Source organism: Protopterus annectens, chromosome 8.part0 (genome assembly GCF_019279795.1).
Source record: "Protopterus annectens isolate FY-2018-M chromosome 8.part0, PAN1.0, whole genome shotgun sequence".
In the NCBI taxonomy this organism is placed as follows: domain Eukaryota; kingdom Metazoa; phylum Chordata; order Ceratodontiformes; family Protopteridae; genus Protopterus; species Protopterus annectens.
Genome location: NC_056741.1, coordinates 1,326,178,397 through 1,326,195,508, shown reverse-complemented (window position 1 = coordinate 1,326,195,508; position 17,112 = coordinate 1,326,178,397). Strand labels below are relative to the sequence as shown.

The 17,112-nt window shown below is 43.1% G+C and overlaps 1 protein-coding gene across 1 annotated transcript in view; it reads left to right on the top strand.

Moving 5' to 3' along the window:
* Window positions 1-17,112, top strand: part of LOC122809396 (histone H4 transcription factor) — a 698,230-nt gene that overhangs the window by 560,288 nt on the left and 120,830 nt on the right. The gene's annotated exons all lie outside the window — the stretch shown is intronic.

Genomic DNA, 17,112 nt, shown 5'->3' with positions numbered 1-17,112 from the left:
AAGGATTTACTTCTTCCAGGGCAGGTGTTGGTTCTAACAGACAACACAACTGTCATGTGGTACATCAACAAGCAAGGGGGAACACATTCTTATCCTCTATGCAGACAAGCAATGATTTTGTGGGAGACTGCTCTCAGTTTACAGCTAAATCTTCAGGCAAGGTTTCTGCCGGGAGCACAGAACTCCTTAGCAGATGTGTTGAGCAGACAAATTATGGATCCCCACGAGTGGAAATTGGATCCTCATGTATTTCAGAAATTGACAGTGTTATGGGAACTCCAGACATAGATCTGTTCGCTTCTCCACTAAACTACCAGCTGCCAAAGTTTTGCACAAAAAGGTTTCATCCCACAGCTTGGAAAGTGGATGCTCTTTCATTCAATTGGAGCAATCTTCATGTGTATGCCTTTCCACCTCTGCCTCTCCTCCCAAAGGTACTCCTGAAGGTCAGACAGGACAAGCCAAAGATGATTTTAATAGCTCCAGATTGGCCTCGACAGCACTGGTACCCATTACTGAGAAGTCTGGTACGGGAGCCTCCATGGCCTTTACCTTGATTCCACACCTGCTGTCTCAGGAGAACAGTCATTTACTCAATGTCAAACTTCACTCTCTTCACCTGACAGCCTGGCATATTCTGTTTTAAACCCTGGAGGGTCTCAGCTTCCACAGCAAGTTTTGAATGTTATTTTGGAGGCCAGAAGGCCTAGTACAAGGAAAGTGTACGCAGATAAATGGAAGAGATTTTTATTTTGGAGTGCAGCAAAGGAATTTGATGTTTCTAAGCCTAATTTAAGTGTGGCTCTTCAATATCTTACTGAGTTACTGGACAAAGGTTTGTCCTTCTCTTCTATTAAGGTTCATGCTGCAGCAATTTCTGCTCACTATGACTGTGACCCACCATTGTTTTCTCATCCTTTGTTTAAGCAATTCCTTAGAGGGGCAAAGAATATAAGACCCCCACGGAGAGCTCCTACTCTTGCTTGGGATCTCAATTTTGTGTTGGAGAAACTCACTCTACAACCTTTTGAGCCTGCAGCTACTGCTGAGTTGAAATATTTATCATGGAAGACTGCTTTTTTGTTGGCCATTACCTCTGCGAGAAGGGTTTCTGAATTACAGGCCCTTATGGCGGTTGAGCCTTTCTTAATTTTCCATAAGGATAGGGTATCTTTGCGTACTAATCCTTCCTTTATGCCTAAAGTGGTTTCTAGTGTGGCTTTAAACCAAACTATTCATTTGCCTACTTTTTATGCAAACCCCCAAAATAAAGGGAAAAGATTTTGCACACTTTGGATATACACAGGCAGTTGCGATATTATTTGAGCAGAACTAAAGGGTTCAGGCAGTCTCAGCAGTTATTTGTTTCATTTGCTTTGGGTTCTCAGGGCAAGCCTGTGTCAAAACAAACTATTTCTAAGTGGATTGAGTTTTGTATTGCTTTCTGTTATTCCCATCATGGTAAGGAGATTCCAGCTGGGATTAGGCCTCATTCCACTAGGGCTACTGCCACTTCTACAGCTTTTTTAAGGGGGGTGGCCACTAAAGATATTTTGGAGGCAGCTACTTGGAGTTCAGTGCATACTTTCTCAAAGCATTACCACCTTCCACTTTACTCTAAATCTAGGGCTGGTTTTGCCACTGCAATTTTACAGGGCATTTTGGCTGCTCCTACTGCTTTATAGTTTTGCCATCCTCCCTTACCTCTGCTTTGGGATTCTACCCAAGTGTAAGGACTGCAGCAATGTGAGATGAAGAACATAGTACAGTTTTGTACCTACCATAAATGTAGATGTTCGAAGATCCACATTGCTGCAGTCCAATTTACCCTCCCTCCTTCCCCTCTGTAGTTAGAGGCGGTTGTGTGGTTTGGGTTGTACATATTGTGGATATTGTATATATTGTACATATGATTAGTACTAGGGTGGTTGGTTGTTTTTTGCTGTCTTTTGGTTTTGACCTTTCTTTTTAGGGTCTTCTGACATCTGGGGCAAGAAAAGACTGAGGATATGACGTCGGTCATGCGCATATGTACCCTGACGTCCTGATGTCAGTCTTATGCGCCTTGACCGACGTCAGCCTAATACTTTGATATTCGGGCCGACCGAGGACAGCGGACTACCCAAGTGTAAGGACTGCAGCAATGTGGATCTTCGAACATCTACATTTATGGTAGGTACAAAACTGTACTTTTTCTATCCTTTGGCTATAGAGTTTATATTGGTAGTTTTTTTTCTGTTGTGATTGTTGATACTTAGACTATTGGCTCAACTTGTTTTCCGCCATGTCAGAGAAAAAAGTGACAACAGGTTTTAAACAGTGCGACCAATGTGGTCACAAAATGGCTAATTCTGACACCCATGTTTCTTGTCCATATTGTCTGGGTGTCCCACACCTATCTGTTCAACCTTCTTGTGACATATGTAGAGGGTTCAGCTCTCGTACCCTAAACAAGAGGAAAAACAAGTTGATACTTAAGGGGCTTTTTAAAAACATATTTCTCAGAGGCTATTTCTGGCTCAGAAACAGAGAATACAAAAAAAGATCTTACTCTGTTCCTTCCTCAACCTTTAGTGATAGGAAGTCTGAACCTAAACCAAAAATACCAAATTGACACAGACAACTTTGGCTCCAGGGCCTCAACTGCCCTCCATGGAGCCATCTTCGGTACAGAAGCTGCATGTTTCCACTTCATTGCTGTCTTCAGTAATTTTGACCATGGCACCAGCCACGGCACTGACAATTTCTACAGCACCAACTCCGCCTCCAATTTCTGTTCCACCCTATTCAGCACCAACAATAACAAATCCAGCACCGGACACTTTCCCTCACCCCATACATGTTACTGGTCTTGAGACCATGGTGCCAATAGGACAGACTGCTCGGACCCAATACTCGCTCACTGCGGATCCTTTCTTTGGGCAGCAGCATAGCCCTTTTTTGGAATGGCCTGATTTCCCATCAGGGATATCGACCCAATCTACAGGAGCCGTTCAGAGTTGGACGTAGTGCGTCTTGTGGATCAGCTGCTGATGGCCAGAGGGATTCCAACACCTTCCAGAACACCCCTCCCATCTAGAGTTGGGAGTCTTTCTCCACAGACCCGGACATATTCTTCTCCTTTGACCTCCTTTCAGGCATCGAAGAACTCTGCGCTGGCACCTCTTTCGGTTCCCACTTCTTCAGTTACACTGGTGGATCTCACTGTGGTTCCGGAGTTGACCCTTTGTTCTTCGGCTTGTTCGGAGCCGAGCCATCCTCAGGATCGTGACTGTCCTGCAGGCAGTGTGACCCCTTAATATGGTGCTTATTTTTTTCTGTGGCACCATCCACTACAGTTCCGGGAGGCCTGACAGTACAAAGTCCTCTTGGGGCTCCTTCCTTTGGAGTGGGTCCATTAGAGCAGGGTGCGACCCCAGTTCCGAGGTTGTCCTTCTCAGTTTCGGGCTCCAATCCCTCTTCAGGCAGGCCAGATTTCCAAGCGATGGAGAGGCCCTTGCATCTGTAGACAAACCGTTGGCATCAGAATTCCAGATATGTCCTCCCTCTGAACTGCAGCTGACAGACTACTGCATCGGGACATCAAGCACAAGAGCCTTGAGATACCCTACCACAGGGTGCCCCCTCTTAGGAGTCCTCATCAGAAGCCCCCACTGAAGAAGTACCATGTAAGAGGTCATGCAAGAGGTAGCACATGGACTCCCCTGAGGAGTTCCTCTCCGAAGATATGAACTACAATGAAAGGGAGGGGTCCCCAGGGTCACCCCTGAGGATGTCTCCTTTGGAGACTTACTGTAAATCTTGAAGCAGTGGGGAGACTGGAAGTCCACCAACCTTTCCTCCAAGAAGTCCGTATTCTTGCAAGCTTTTCATGCTCGACCCTCTACTTCTTGGGTGATCCCCACCTGTAAATGAGCTAGTCCAACTCATCATGCAGCAGGCATGTAAGAGTCCTGATACCATTGAACCAATCCTATGGAGACCAGACAAAATTTTATCCCCACCTGAAGAAAGTCTGCACTGGTTCAAGGGCCTACCAGTAGATGCTATGGTGGTGGTGGCGGCCACTAGGAAAGAGCTTGCCAAAGAGAGCCAGACTGTCCATCCCCCAAACAGAGGGGTATGTGACGAAGTTGCCTCGTAGCTTGCGACCCTGGAATCCATATCCAACTCGTCCATGCGGTTAATTTCTCACGCTACCAAAGGGGTGGCCAGAGCCTGCGGGTTCAGGTGTTGTCATGAGACATCACACCTGGATGCACCTTTGTGACTTCACAGACCCTTTTAAGTCTTCCTTTCTTAACCCTCCAGTGAAAGCTTCTTCCCTTTTTGACCCAAAAGCGAAAGACACGTTAGCCAGGTGTGAAAAGGATGGCAAAACCCTGTCTGCCATGGGCGTGAATTTTCCACCCCCCCCCCCCCAATAACTTTAGTCTAGGAATCAGAGGAGTGGAAAGATGTGGCACAAGAAATCCCAGGGTCCTTTTCATGACCCACATGGCGAGTTTACTCCCTGAGGCAGAGGGGGTAACTCTTCTGGAAGACGCCCCTACAAAGGCAGAGGTGGCCTGCATAACTAGGGGTCCAGCGATTCTTTTTCTGGACAGCCCAACTAGCGCTCCTAAAGAGCGGTCCGATTGTCTGCCAAACAATAATCTCAGATTCTTGGATGCAGAAGATCGTAGCCAGGGGTTACCACATACCATTCAACATTTATCTAAAGTCATCAAAACAAATTTCCGATGTTGCGCCCAGTCAAAGGGAAGCAACAGCTCAAGAGATAAGATAGCTGTCTCAAAAAAAAAAGAGTCATCCAAGCAGTCCCATCAGACCAAATAGGATCTGGATTCTACTCAAGATTCTTTTTAGTGCCGAAAAAGACGGGGGACTGGAGACCAATTTTGTATCTCAGCATTCTAAACAAATTTGTCAACCAAACAATATTCCAGATGGTCACAGTTGAGGCTGTCCTCCCTTTTCTGGAGAAAGACTATTGGATGTGCTCAGTAGATCTTCAGGATGCATATTACCACATAAAAATAGACAATTGCTCCAGAAGATTCCTTCACTTCCGGTTGGGAGCCAATCAGTACCAGTTCTGGATGATGCCCTTTGGACTCTCTACAGCCCCCAGAGTGTAAACCAAATGCATGGCAGTGGTAACAGCTCACTTGAGACTGCAAGGATTCCGGGTGTTTCTGTACTTAGACAATTGGCTCCTTACCACCCCCACCAAGCGTCTACTGGTGGCAGCTTTAAACTACACTCTAACACTGGCAGAATGCCTAGGAATCTCTATAAACAGGGAAAAATGCAACCTGACTCCTTCTCAAACCTTGGAATTTATAGGAGCAACTTTCAATACCCAATCTTGCCTGGTCTCCCTCCCAGATCGCAGATTGGAAAGGCTAAGGTCCCAACTCCGTGTGATAGTCTCTCAAGACCAAGTTTCAGCTTGGGCGGTCCTCCAACTTCTAGGATCAATGGCAGCATCAATTACAGTAGTTCCTCTAGCAAGACTACACATGAGACTTCTTCAGTGGCTCCTACTGATGCAGTGGTATCCTTCACATCATCCTGTGTCCTTTCAGATCCGCATAACAACACGATGCAAACAAGATTTAATTTGGTGGATGAAGCCAGAGAAGACTTATTCAGTCACCCTTTCTCCCCATCTCAACCCAGGGCCATAGTGACCACAGACGCTTCCCTGATAGGGTGGGGGGCATTTTCAGGGAAAGACGGTCCAAGGCACGTGGTCAGATATAAAGGCCTATGAGGGCAGTGCTTCTACTGTTGCAAGCATTCCAGTTTGTCCTCCCATCAGGGACAATTGCTATCCAGTCCGACAACATGTCAGTAGTCTGGTACATCAACAAACAAGGGGGAACCAAGTCCTACCCGTTGTGTTGAGAGGCCATGAGAATTTGGCAATGGGCAATAGCTTTCAACAGCTTTCTGACTGCAATGCATATTCCCGGGATTTCCAATGTGATTGCAGACCAGCTGAGCAGATGTATCCTACTGCCTCATGAGTGGTCCCTCTGTCCAATCATTGCAGTGAAGATCTTCATCCGCTGGGGCCAGCCTTGCTGTGAACAATTTGCCTGTCCAGCAAATAACAAATGCAGCAGCTGCTTTGCCCTAATTTCCCCACAGGAGGAGTCCCCGAGGGACGCTCTGATACACAATTGGCCCACATCTTCCCCTGATTCCTCAATTTCTAAAGAAGGCCCTTCAGCTGAGAAGCAGAATAATCCTCATTGCATCCTACTGGCCCCGACAAGTTTGGTTTCCCTTCCTTTGGCCTCACTTAGTATAACAACCATGGATTCTGGATCCAAGTCCAGAATTGATCTCGCACCCGCAAGGGTTGACTCACCCAAACATAAACAGTCTCAAGCTGACAGCTTGGTTTCTCCACTTCCAGTAATCGCCAGGCAGAATAATCTTATCCCCCCCTGGGTATGTAATATTCTTGTGGCTTCACATAAACCATCCACCAGGAAAATCTGTCTTAGCAAGTGGAAAAGATTCCATATTTGGCCCCGACAGAGAACTAGACCCTTGCTCAGCTGCTGTTGGTATGGTTTTGGATTATTTTTCAGGTCTTCCTCATTCAGGCGCAGCAGCCTCCAAAATTCGAGTACATTTGGCTGCTATCTCAAACTTCCATAACGGATTTCAGACTTGTCCTTAATCTCCATCATCTCTGTAAAACCTTCTTGAAAGGGGTCTCCCATATCAGACCACCTTTCAAAGAACCGATCGAGCCTTTGAGTTTAACAGTAGTACTGCAGTCCCTGAGACTATCACCTTTCAAATCTGCTGCCACCTGTGATATAAAGTTCGTATTCTGAAAATCACTATTTTTAGTAGCGATCACCTCAGCAAGATGCATATCCGAGCTTCAAGCCTTGTGCATAAAACACCCTTACATGGTCTTTCATAAGGACAGAATATCCATTCCGTATTAAGCCTTCCTTTCTGCACAAAGTTATTTCAGAATTGCCAATTAACCAGACTATTAATTTACCAGTCTTTTTTCCTAACTACTCAAATAAAGGAGAATACTGCCTTCATTTGCTGGATGTACATAGACGTTAACAATTTTATCTGGACAGAACTAAATTAGTATGTAAATCAGACCAGTTGTTTGTTTCCTATTCAGACCCTAAATTGGGAAACTGTTTCTAAAGTGACCTTATCTAAGTGGTTGAGAAACTGTATATCTTTTGTCTACCAACATAATAAAATTCCTCTACCGTGCAAGGTCAAAGCAGACTCCACCAGTTCAGTGGTGACTTCTGTTGCTTTTCATTCAAAGGCTTCAATGGATTATATCTGTGCAGCTGCAACTTTGGGCTACCCCTCATACCTTTAGCATTCATTACAAATTGTATTTGGTCTCCAGGGGAGAGCATCCTTTGGTTCAAAGGTATTTAGGAACATCCTTCCGTAAGGGCCTCCCAAGACATAAAGTAGCTAGGAACTCTGTCCCATTAGTAAGGAATGAATGAAGATTAACAACATCAGATAAAGAAGTTATGTTCTTACCATAATGTAATGTTTCATCTGTGTTGTTCATCTTCATTCATTTTATTACGTCCCACCCTCCTTCCCTCTCCAAGGGGCTCCTGGAGGTTCGGATTTGGTTTAAATCCTACATTAGGGGACCTGCTCAGAAAAAGCCTCTGCTTTTTTTTCTCACGGGCAAACTCGATCTGAGGTAACAAGGAGAGGGGCCCTATGGGTAAAGCTTAGCTTGAAAGTTTTTTGGCTGGCACAAGCTTGTTATAAGGCCAACTCGGTTCAAAGGACTGAACAGACACCCATCAGTAATGAATGAATGAGGATGAACACAGATGGAATGTTATGATAAGAACACAACTTTTTTTCTTCACTGTAAAGTACTCAGTCTGATGTCTTTTCTGTCTGTCTCAGCTGTTTGGAGTAGCTTAGAGCATTCAGAGTTTTGGTTCCACTGCTCAGTCTACTCCCCTACCTATAATCTCCAGCCAACCCCACAGTTCTACAGATGTCATTTGCTGATTGTTTCAGCCAGACATGTCTCCAGGGTTCAGTGTAATGTGTTGTGTTTCGTTGAATTTTATTGCAGATAAGTCATGTCTTTGGGTCTTTTTAGCCTTTAAAGGATTTGCTTTGGGGATTTTCTGGTTAAATCCATGTTTTTGTCATTTATTGGTTAATACATGGTTGATAGTTAACATAGATGTTCCTTCCATTTTTGTTCTCCCCTTCAAAAACAGAAAGTTTATATTTCTGTATAAAGATGTTGCTTATTATATCTTATTTTTGGATATAATTAGCTTTTCTGGAGTTAGTGTGCTGCTTTAACTTTTTTTTTTTCTTGAGTGAAAATTGTTGCTGCTTGCAAATCTTTTATAACATGTCTGATGAGGCTTCAGACTTTGAAAAGTGTTCCACTTGTGGACACAAAATTCCCAGTGTTCTACTTGTGGACACAAAATTCCCCCTCAAAACCAGTTTACCAAATGCATCTGTTTTCTGGTGGTGATCCATCTTGAAAAGGACTGTCAGCTTTGTTCATTTTGTGGGCCAAGGGCCATTTTTGGACCAGTGGTCCAAAATGGCTCAATGGGAGAATCAGCCTCCTCCTTCTCAGGTTTTCCCTTTTCCAGGAGAGCAGCAAAGAAATTTAAAGGGGAGAAGTTCAAAGAGAAAGAGAGAAGGAGAAAGAAAGAGATAAGGAGAGAGAGACCAAAGAAAAAGCTATCCAGATCCTACTGGACTGTGGATCCAGTCCCTATGTTGTCTAAGCCTTTGGATCCAATATTTTCTTCAGAGCTGATTCATCTGTTCAACTGTTCTCCTTGATAGTCAAAGGCTTCACTGGGGCTGACCGCTCCTCTGCTCCAATCTCCATTTTTGCAGAGAGGTCCATATCAGCATTGTGGAGTTTACCTGAGGTAGATGTGGATCAGATGCTGCAGACGTTCCTGAGGACCCAGAAAAAGATGGAGACCTCCCACATACACACACTGGGGGTGTCAGAACCAGGCAGTTAAACACTTCAGCTGGTTTCTCCTTCCCCAATCCTGCCTTCATATTTGGTGGTTTTGGAGCTGAGTGTTTCCCACAGGATGCCTTTGTCAGAGCCAGTAATCTGGTTTGTCTACAATTGTTTCCCCTTACCTGCTTGACTCTAACAGCATTGGATTTCTGGGATTCTCAGAACTGAGAGCTCAGGACATGGTGGTTGGGATCAACTCTGATACGCTTATCTGTTCCATCCCCTTTGGGTATCAGAGGTAGATAGCTTAGTTCCTGTGTCAACTTCGGAACTGAGCTGTACTGCATCTCGAGAGAGCCTCTTGTCAGGAGTTTTAGATCGTAAGACAGCCCCTTCAGGACCAGCCTTGGCTTTGGCCTTTGAGGTGTTTGAAAGGGTTCTTTCATTACCTAGAGAAGAGGTATCCTATCCTTGCTCAGATTCATCCTTATATCATTCTATTCCTTAAGGACAGCCAGCTTTAGTGGACCTCGACAAGGCTCATGAGATGAGTTCCCCTTCAGCTTCTGACTCCTTCCCCAGATCATTCTGACATGGAAGAGCAAAGGAAGCATTCATGTAAATGGAAGCATTTAGACTCCCCATAGGAGTCTGCCACTGAAGATTCTGATTTTGATGAATGGGAAGTGTCCCCAAAGTCCTCCCCTGGAAGCTATCTTCTTTGGGGGACATCCTGAAATTACTTTGACAAAGGGGGATGGTCCACCAATGCCACATCCCAAGAGGAATTGGTATTTCGCAAGGCCTTTGAACCTGGCCCATCTACGTCTGGGTGGTCTCTGTGAAGAAAATTAGACACTGTTATCTGTGCTAGCATGTCTGGCCGAGGTTTAGTACATAGTTTCAGATTAACGTGTGTATTATATGCCAGTATGACTAGCTATGACATTGTAATTTGGTTCTTACATGTTAATACTCTGTACAGAATGTTTAAAAAAAATGAACAGTGTCCTTTTACATGTCTAACCACACGTTTGTGAAGGAGATTCTAACTAAATGCAGACTGTCTGATCTACAGATGATGTCATCCGAATGTTTCCAGTTGCTCTGTGTTTACTGCAAGAGACTGAAAGACAGGATGGAACTTTTTGTTGATTTTCAAAGAATGAAATGAAAATAAGAACTGGAACAGTTGAGACAGTTAAACTAGCTTATAAAAGAGCCTACTGAAGACAGTTTGAACAGAACAGTTGAGTTCATTACACAGTTGAGTTGTGTTCACAGTTGTACTGAGCACTGGATACCCAAAGGACTCACCAAGAACTGTAAGCCTGCCTTTGCTCTGTTGTAGTATTTAGTTTAGATCAGGAACCATGTTCTTCAATTAGATAGGAAATTATAGCTAATTAGTCAGAGTTTTTCTAAATATTGGATTTCTATCCTTTAGTATTAATTTTATTTTCCTGGTGATTGAATTCTGTTTGTTTATTGAAATTACTGTTTTATATTTTTAATCATTAAATCTTTTTAGTATCTTGCATTGTGGCTGGCCAATCAGTGTATTCTTTAGATATTTGAGAGTGCTTATATCTGCTTTGATAATTCCCAGGCCACTCCAAGAGCCTGGCTGCTTTAGGTCATTTACTGCCCTTTGTTTTTGATATCTAATTTTAATAATTGGGCACCTCTTTAAAAGGGCATGTAGACGCTCTGACTGATGGCAGCATTTTACCATTTCATTTAGGGGAAGGGACACAGCTGGAAATCTGCCAGGCTTTCTCAGAAGTGTTTGGATGGGTACGATTCAATTTATTTAAGTGTGAGTGTATCAGAGGTCTTAAACTGGGACACAATGGTCTGGAATGTGTAATAAGGAGTTACTTTAGGGGTGGACAGAAGTATACAGTCCAGGCCCAGGTTATAGAGTGTGTTCCTGTTGTGCTCTTAGGGGAAATGGGAAATATTCCTCCTGTTTAAGTGATGGTCTCACATTACAGTCCATAGTGGGTATTGAAGTTCCGTAGTTACTGACCCAGGATAGTAAGAGGGCATCACATATTTGGTGGCAGTATGGTAGGATATTAACCGGACATCAGTCTGCACGACAAATGAGCTTATTGACCTAGAGTCTCAGCAGGTATGAAAAGAGACAGATATGGTAGAGCCCATATCCTGCAAGCCTGACAAGATGTTAGTCTTCCCACTGAGCAGACCTCAATAGAGCAAGGGGCCTGCAGTAGATGCCATTGTGGCTGTGGCCATGAAGTAACACCTCTCTGAGTCCCATCCCCCCCGAACAGGAAATATTGAGCTTTAGACAGTTTTAGAAAGTGTACTTGTGCTTCAGCAATGTTTGCCTAATGTGCATTGAACTATCTAACACACCTGACAAGATTTCAGAGGGATCTGACCATAGAACTCTCCAAATGTTCATCATATTGGTCAGTGATGCAGTAGCCTCAGCTATGTGTGTTATATCCTGCCAAGGATATAACAGCTGGCCAGCTTCCAAAGCTTCAGGGCACCTTCAATATGCCCAAAGTGTCAGACAGCTTGAGTTGAGCTAATTAAAAGACCAATTTGGGGGCCAAGCCCTTCAGAGCTTTACTGCTGCCAAAGAGTATGCTCCTCAGAGGCTTCCAGTGGTCAACAGTTGGTCTGTGGTCTTCCTTTGTGGGCAAGCAAGATGTCCTTCCATTTCACTGTTGCAGTGTTCCTTACAATAGAGATTTCCTGCCAAGGGTGGCTGAACATCCAGCCAGTATAGCAAAGCCTTTAGGTTGCAAAGAGTATGTGTACATCACACTTATGCCCCCTACGTGCAGTGTAGGTCATAAAGGTGACATCCGAATGTACCACCCTCAGAACTTCTTTGCCACCATTCTGAACTCCATCTTTGATCAGTGGTCTGAATGCTTGCTTCGTTTGCTGGTTCAACAAGCCGTTTTTCAGATAATTGTCCCACTGAGGTTTTTGCTCATATTTTTCCTTTTTCAGTTTTCCATAAAGACAAGGGTGTCCCTTCGTATTAATCCTTCTTTTATTTCCAAAGTGGTGAATGAGCTCTCTCTTAATCAGTCTATTCATTTGCCCACATTCTTTCTTTCTCGCAATCTGCTAGTGAGGTTTTGCACAGTTTGGATGTGCATGGTCAACTACCAATTTTATTTGGATAGGACTAAAGCTTTTCACAAATCTGATCAGCTTTTTGTTTCCTTTCATCCTAGATCTTTGGGATGGCTGTTTCCAAGCAAGCTATTTCTTCTTGGATATCTAAAGCCATTTATTTTGGTTATTCTTTTCATGGCAAGAGCCTTCCTTCTTCATTTAAGGCTCATTCTACTAGAGCTGTGGCTTCTTTTAGTGCTTTTTTCCAAGGGTTGTAACTGTATTCTCAAGGCAACTACCTGGACTTCTGTGTATACTGTTACCAAGCACTATAAGCTGGATGTGATATCCAGGGCTAGAGATGGTTTTGCTAGGGCCATCCTTCATCGGTTCCTAGATGGCTGTGCCGGTCCATCCTCCACCCCTCTCTCCTTCATGAGCTTTTGCACTCTCCCTATTGTAAGGAGTACTGCAACAGTGAAATGGAATGACATAGTACAGTTGTGTAAAATCTTACCATAATGGTAGATGTCCTTCTCTTCAGTGTTGCAATATTCACTCCCCCCTCCTCCCTTTGGTTCTTTTCCCTTTTGGATGTGCCTGGCACCTCTCTTTTCCATGGACTGACATTCCTACTCAGGCTCTCAGTTCTGAGGATGGTACCTCCGGATGTCACTTTTAAGCCCTACACTGTACACGCGGGGAGCATACGTGTGACATATGGCATACTTGTAGCAACCTAAAGGCTTTGGTCTACTGGCCGGATGTCGGGTCATCCTTGGCAGGTGATCCGTATTGTAAGGAATACTGCAACAGTCAAGAGAAGGGTATCTACTGTTGTGGTAAGATTTTACACAACTGTACTTTCTCTTCAGGGAAAACCTTCCGTTTTTCTAAATATTGTTGCTCTTTTATTGCTTTCTGCTTCCGGAATATTATTTTAAGTTAGTAGTTTTGTGTTTTAATGACCTATCATGAGACTGTTTCATACTTTTAGATGGGAGCGATCTTATTTCCTGTCAGTTTAAAAGCTGTGTAAAGTAACTGAAAAATATTTTTCTGTGGAAAAATTGTTTACTTTACCTTTATGGGGTAATCAAAATGTTTTAAAGTGATTTTTACTGTGTTTTCTGTCAAAAAGAGTGACTTTTAAAAATGTGTAGGTTTTGCTGGCATTTACAGCTGGTCTTCCCCAGGAAATGAGCACCATTTTCAGCTTGACCCAGGGAATAAAACCCCCAGTCCCACAGTTGATCCTTCTTCCAGCCACACACAAAGTTAAGCAAACTGCTTTTGGCACCACAGCAGGCTAGCAATTTGCCTCAGGTGTAGGTGGGTAACATTGCTGTGGCCATTTGTTGTACCGCAGACCACTCATCTTTGACCTTGGATCCCTGTGGTGTACCACCTACAGCTACTAAGGACCAAGAGTTAGCCACGTCCTCTACCACTGTTGGGAGTCCCATCAGTGGGCAAGGGTGAGCAGATTTTTTGGTCCTGGGAGAAGGAATAAGGAGGTAAGGAGGGCTTCCCTGTTGTAGCAGAATGCTGTGCCCATCCTAGGGGAAGTTACTGCTGCCATTGGTAACATGGTTGGCCCCATTTTTCCTATGAAAAAGAAACCAAAAACTAAGAGTCTGTCTACTCCTCAAATCTCTTTGGACAGGAGTAGTTTACTGGGTCTGGCTCAGGGTTTAATACAGGCTATTGATCCTCCATATGAAGTAGTTTCTGGTAAAAGATTAAGGGATAGAATAGATTCAAGATTCTGAATCTGAATAGGAAGAATGAAGGGACCAGATATAGGACTTTTACATCAGATTTCTGACTCGGACGTAGAGGAGATCTCTGTTTCTGATTCTCCCTGTGGAGGGTTCTCTTTCTCAGATATTATTGCCAGAATGTGCCAGTATTTTCACTGGGAGAACACTGAGGTTTATCAGTCCTTCAGAAAACACTGTTGGCTTTTACAAAAGGATTTTACAGGTCCTACACCCATTCTTCTTGTTATGTCTACTTTAGATGATGTGTGTGTCACTGCCTATAATATAGTGATAGCCAGCTGCCCCTAGAAAAGCAGATAGGTTGTAAAAGGTTCCTCATTCTTTCAAGTATTTATACACTCTTCCCAAATCTGATCCAGCAGCTATTGCTTTAGTTGATCCCACCACTGCTAAGCACTTTGCTAGTTCCAGTCATACTTTTTCTGATATGGATGGGAAACGTATTGATAAGTATGGAGGAAAAGTGTATACTTTTGCAATTTTGAATTTTCAAGGTTATATGGTTAGAATTTTTTCTGTTTAATTGTGATTGCATGAGGAATTTTTAATCTGCAGTGCCTTCTTGTGAGAAAAACTCTGGTTTAAGTAGTTTAGTTTCTTCTGTCTCACAGATCACTATTCATTATTTACAGTGTGTGCATGATTCTGTTGATACTTCTCCAGGGCTGTGGCCACTGATGCTGTTTTTAGGATGTTTGATGGCTGCATTCTCGGAACCACTCAGATGATTTAAAAAATTAGATTTTGAATTCACCTTTGGATACAGATTTAGTTTTTGGTTCCTCTGTTACAGAGGTAATCAAAAAGTGTGCTGGAAGGGGTAAGCTGATCCAGGGTAAGATTTTTAAGTCCTCCTTTTACAAATTTTCCAAAGGAATTTCTAACGTCATCCAGTGTGGCAAAAGGCAGAATAAACAGTCTCCACAAAATATAGGTAAACAGACTTTTAAGAAAAAATAGCAAGGGTGTTTCAAAAGGAAGCCTTGAACCTCCCAAAACGAAGGACAGTCCAGCAAGTCTGAGTAACTTTAAAGAAAACTGCAGACTTGTCTCACACTTTGTGTAACTTTAGTAAAATAATAAGAAAACCACAAGTGATAATGGAGCACTATATCACACAAAATGAACTTTAATCCACTGGTTTAGTGCTTTCAGCCCAAGAATTAGGCCTTCATCACTTGTGGTTTTCTTTTTCTTTTTTTTTTTTAGTCTGAGTAACTATTTAGAGACCTTGCGACTCCCTCCCTTTCTGCCCCTTTGTTGTTCCAGAAAGTCTGAATCTCCATTTTTCTTTTAGGCAACAGGGGGCGAATTTCTCCTCCAGATCAGACTCTTGTTTCCATCTGTTATTCATTGCATGCTGTTTGTAATAGAACCAGCTCTTCCTTCCCATGTGGGAAGGGTTTTTATTCAAGAGTGTTCTTGGCTCCAAAGAAAGAAAATGCTTGAAGGCCAGTTCTGGATCTTTCTTTCCTAAACCTGTTTGTGATAGTGCCCCAATTCAAAATGTTGTCACTTCACAGCCTATTACCACTTCTTCCTCGTTCAAGTTTCCTGATAATACTTGACTTAAGGGATGCTTATCACATCCCAATTCATCTAGACTTCAGAAATTGTTTTAAGGTTTTGTGTCTGGACCATATTACCATTTGTCTGCCTTAACCCTTTGGACTATCCAGTGCACCAAGAATGTTCACAAAGTGTCTAGCTCCAGTTGCAGCTCATTACTGGCTACAGGGTACCCACATTTTTCCTTATTTAGATGACTTGCTTATCTTTGCAGAGTCTTTTTCAGTGTCAGATCTCTCTCTCTCTTGGATGAGAGATCTCTTACCTAAGCTGGAATTCTAAGAGAACATTCAAAAATCTATCTTGACTCCTTCACATGGGGTTGTATTGCTGGGATGTCAGATAGACACTTGAGTTTTTCTTCCACAGGAAAAATAGATCCATGTCTAGATCTATTTCTAAGGTTTTTCACTCAGACTCCAGTCACTGAGAGGGAATACCTCAGAATTTTTGGCTTTTATGATTTTCATGATACCCCTGGCATGACTCCACATAAACATGATACAGTGGTATCTGCAGTCTCTTTGGTCCCAGCACCAACACCCTTTGTCTTCTGTATTCCTAGTGCTGGGATTTGTCAGAAGAGAAATTTCATGTAGTCAACAAATATCCTTTATTGCAGATTTCCTATTCTTCCTCCCTGTTCCAAAACAGGCAGCCACCACAGATCCATCAGACTTTACTTAGGTAGTAGTTTAAGGTGGATTGAAAGTGCAGGGTGTGTGAAACACCAAGGACAGATGCAAGCACATTAATATCAAGGAGATACTTTCTCTGCTCAAGGCACTCAACTTCTGAATCATCTTTGGTCCCCGAGACCTCTTCATGTTGTTACAGACAATACTACAGTCATGTAGTACATCAACAAGCAAGGGGGAACCAGGTTGTACCCCCTTTGGCAGACTAGCCATATTAGATTGGGAATGTAGCTTCACTGCACAGTGTCATTCTACAAGCATCCTACATTTCAGTCGGAGCAAAATTGTGTGAAGGCATGCCACGCAGGATCAGGGCATACCCTCACAAATGGAAACTAGATAAGGTTGTCTTCCAGAATTTGATCTGTATGTGGGAAGTTCCTCAAGTAGACCTCTGTCTCCCATCTGAATAATCTGCTAGCAAGGAGCTTCCAAGATGACTGCACACTGGGTAACAGCTCAGTTTAATCTCTTCTGTATGGAAACAGAGAACCAAATTTGTCTTTTTGGGTAAATTTCGTTTACTGTCTAGAAAGTGCACTACCTCGATGCCAGCAAAGAAGAAATTGTTAGAATCAAAAAGAAAGTCAACTACGAAAGGAGAGGCGAAAGTACTGGCTGGGAAGAATCCTACAGATCAGCAAAGACAAGTTTAAGTTCCACTTTTAGTGCAAGAAATGACTTCCAGTAATCTAGAGGAAAAGTAAGTCAAATGTGCTCAGAGCTGATTAAAATAAAACACTGAAGGAGTATAACAATTCAAATAACAAAATGCTGGAAAAAATGGAAAAAGCTTTACAATTCAAATAAAAGGCTGGAAAAAATGGAAGAAGCTTTAAACAGATATTCAGATGAGCTCATAAAACTGCAAAAAGACAAAACGTCTGAATGAAGAAAAGGCAGGCTGAGTATACAAGCCTCAGGAGTGGCAGCCGTTTATTCCAAAAGAATCAGATAA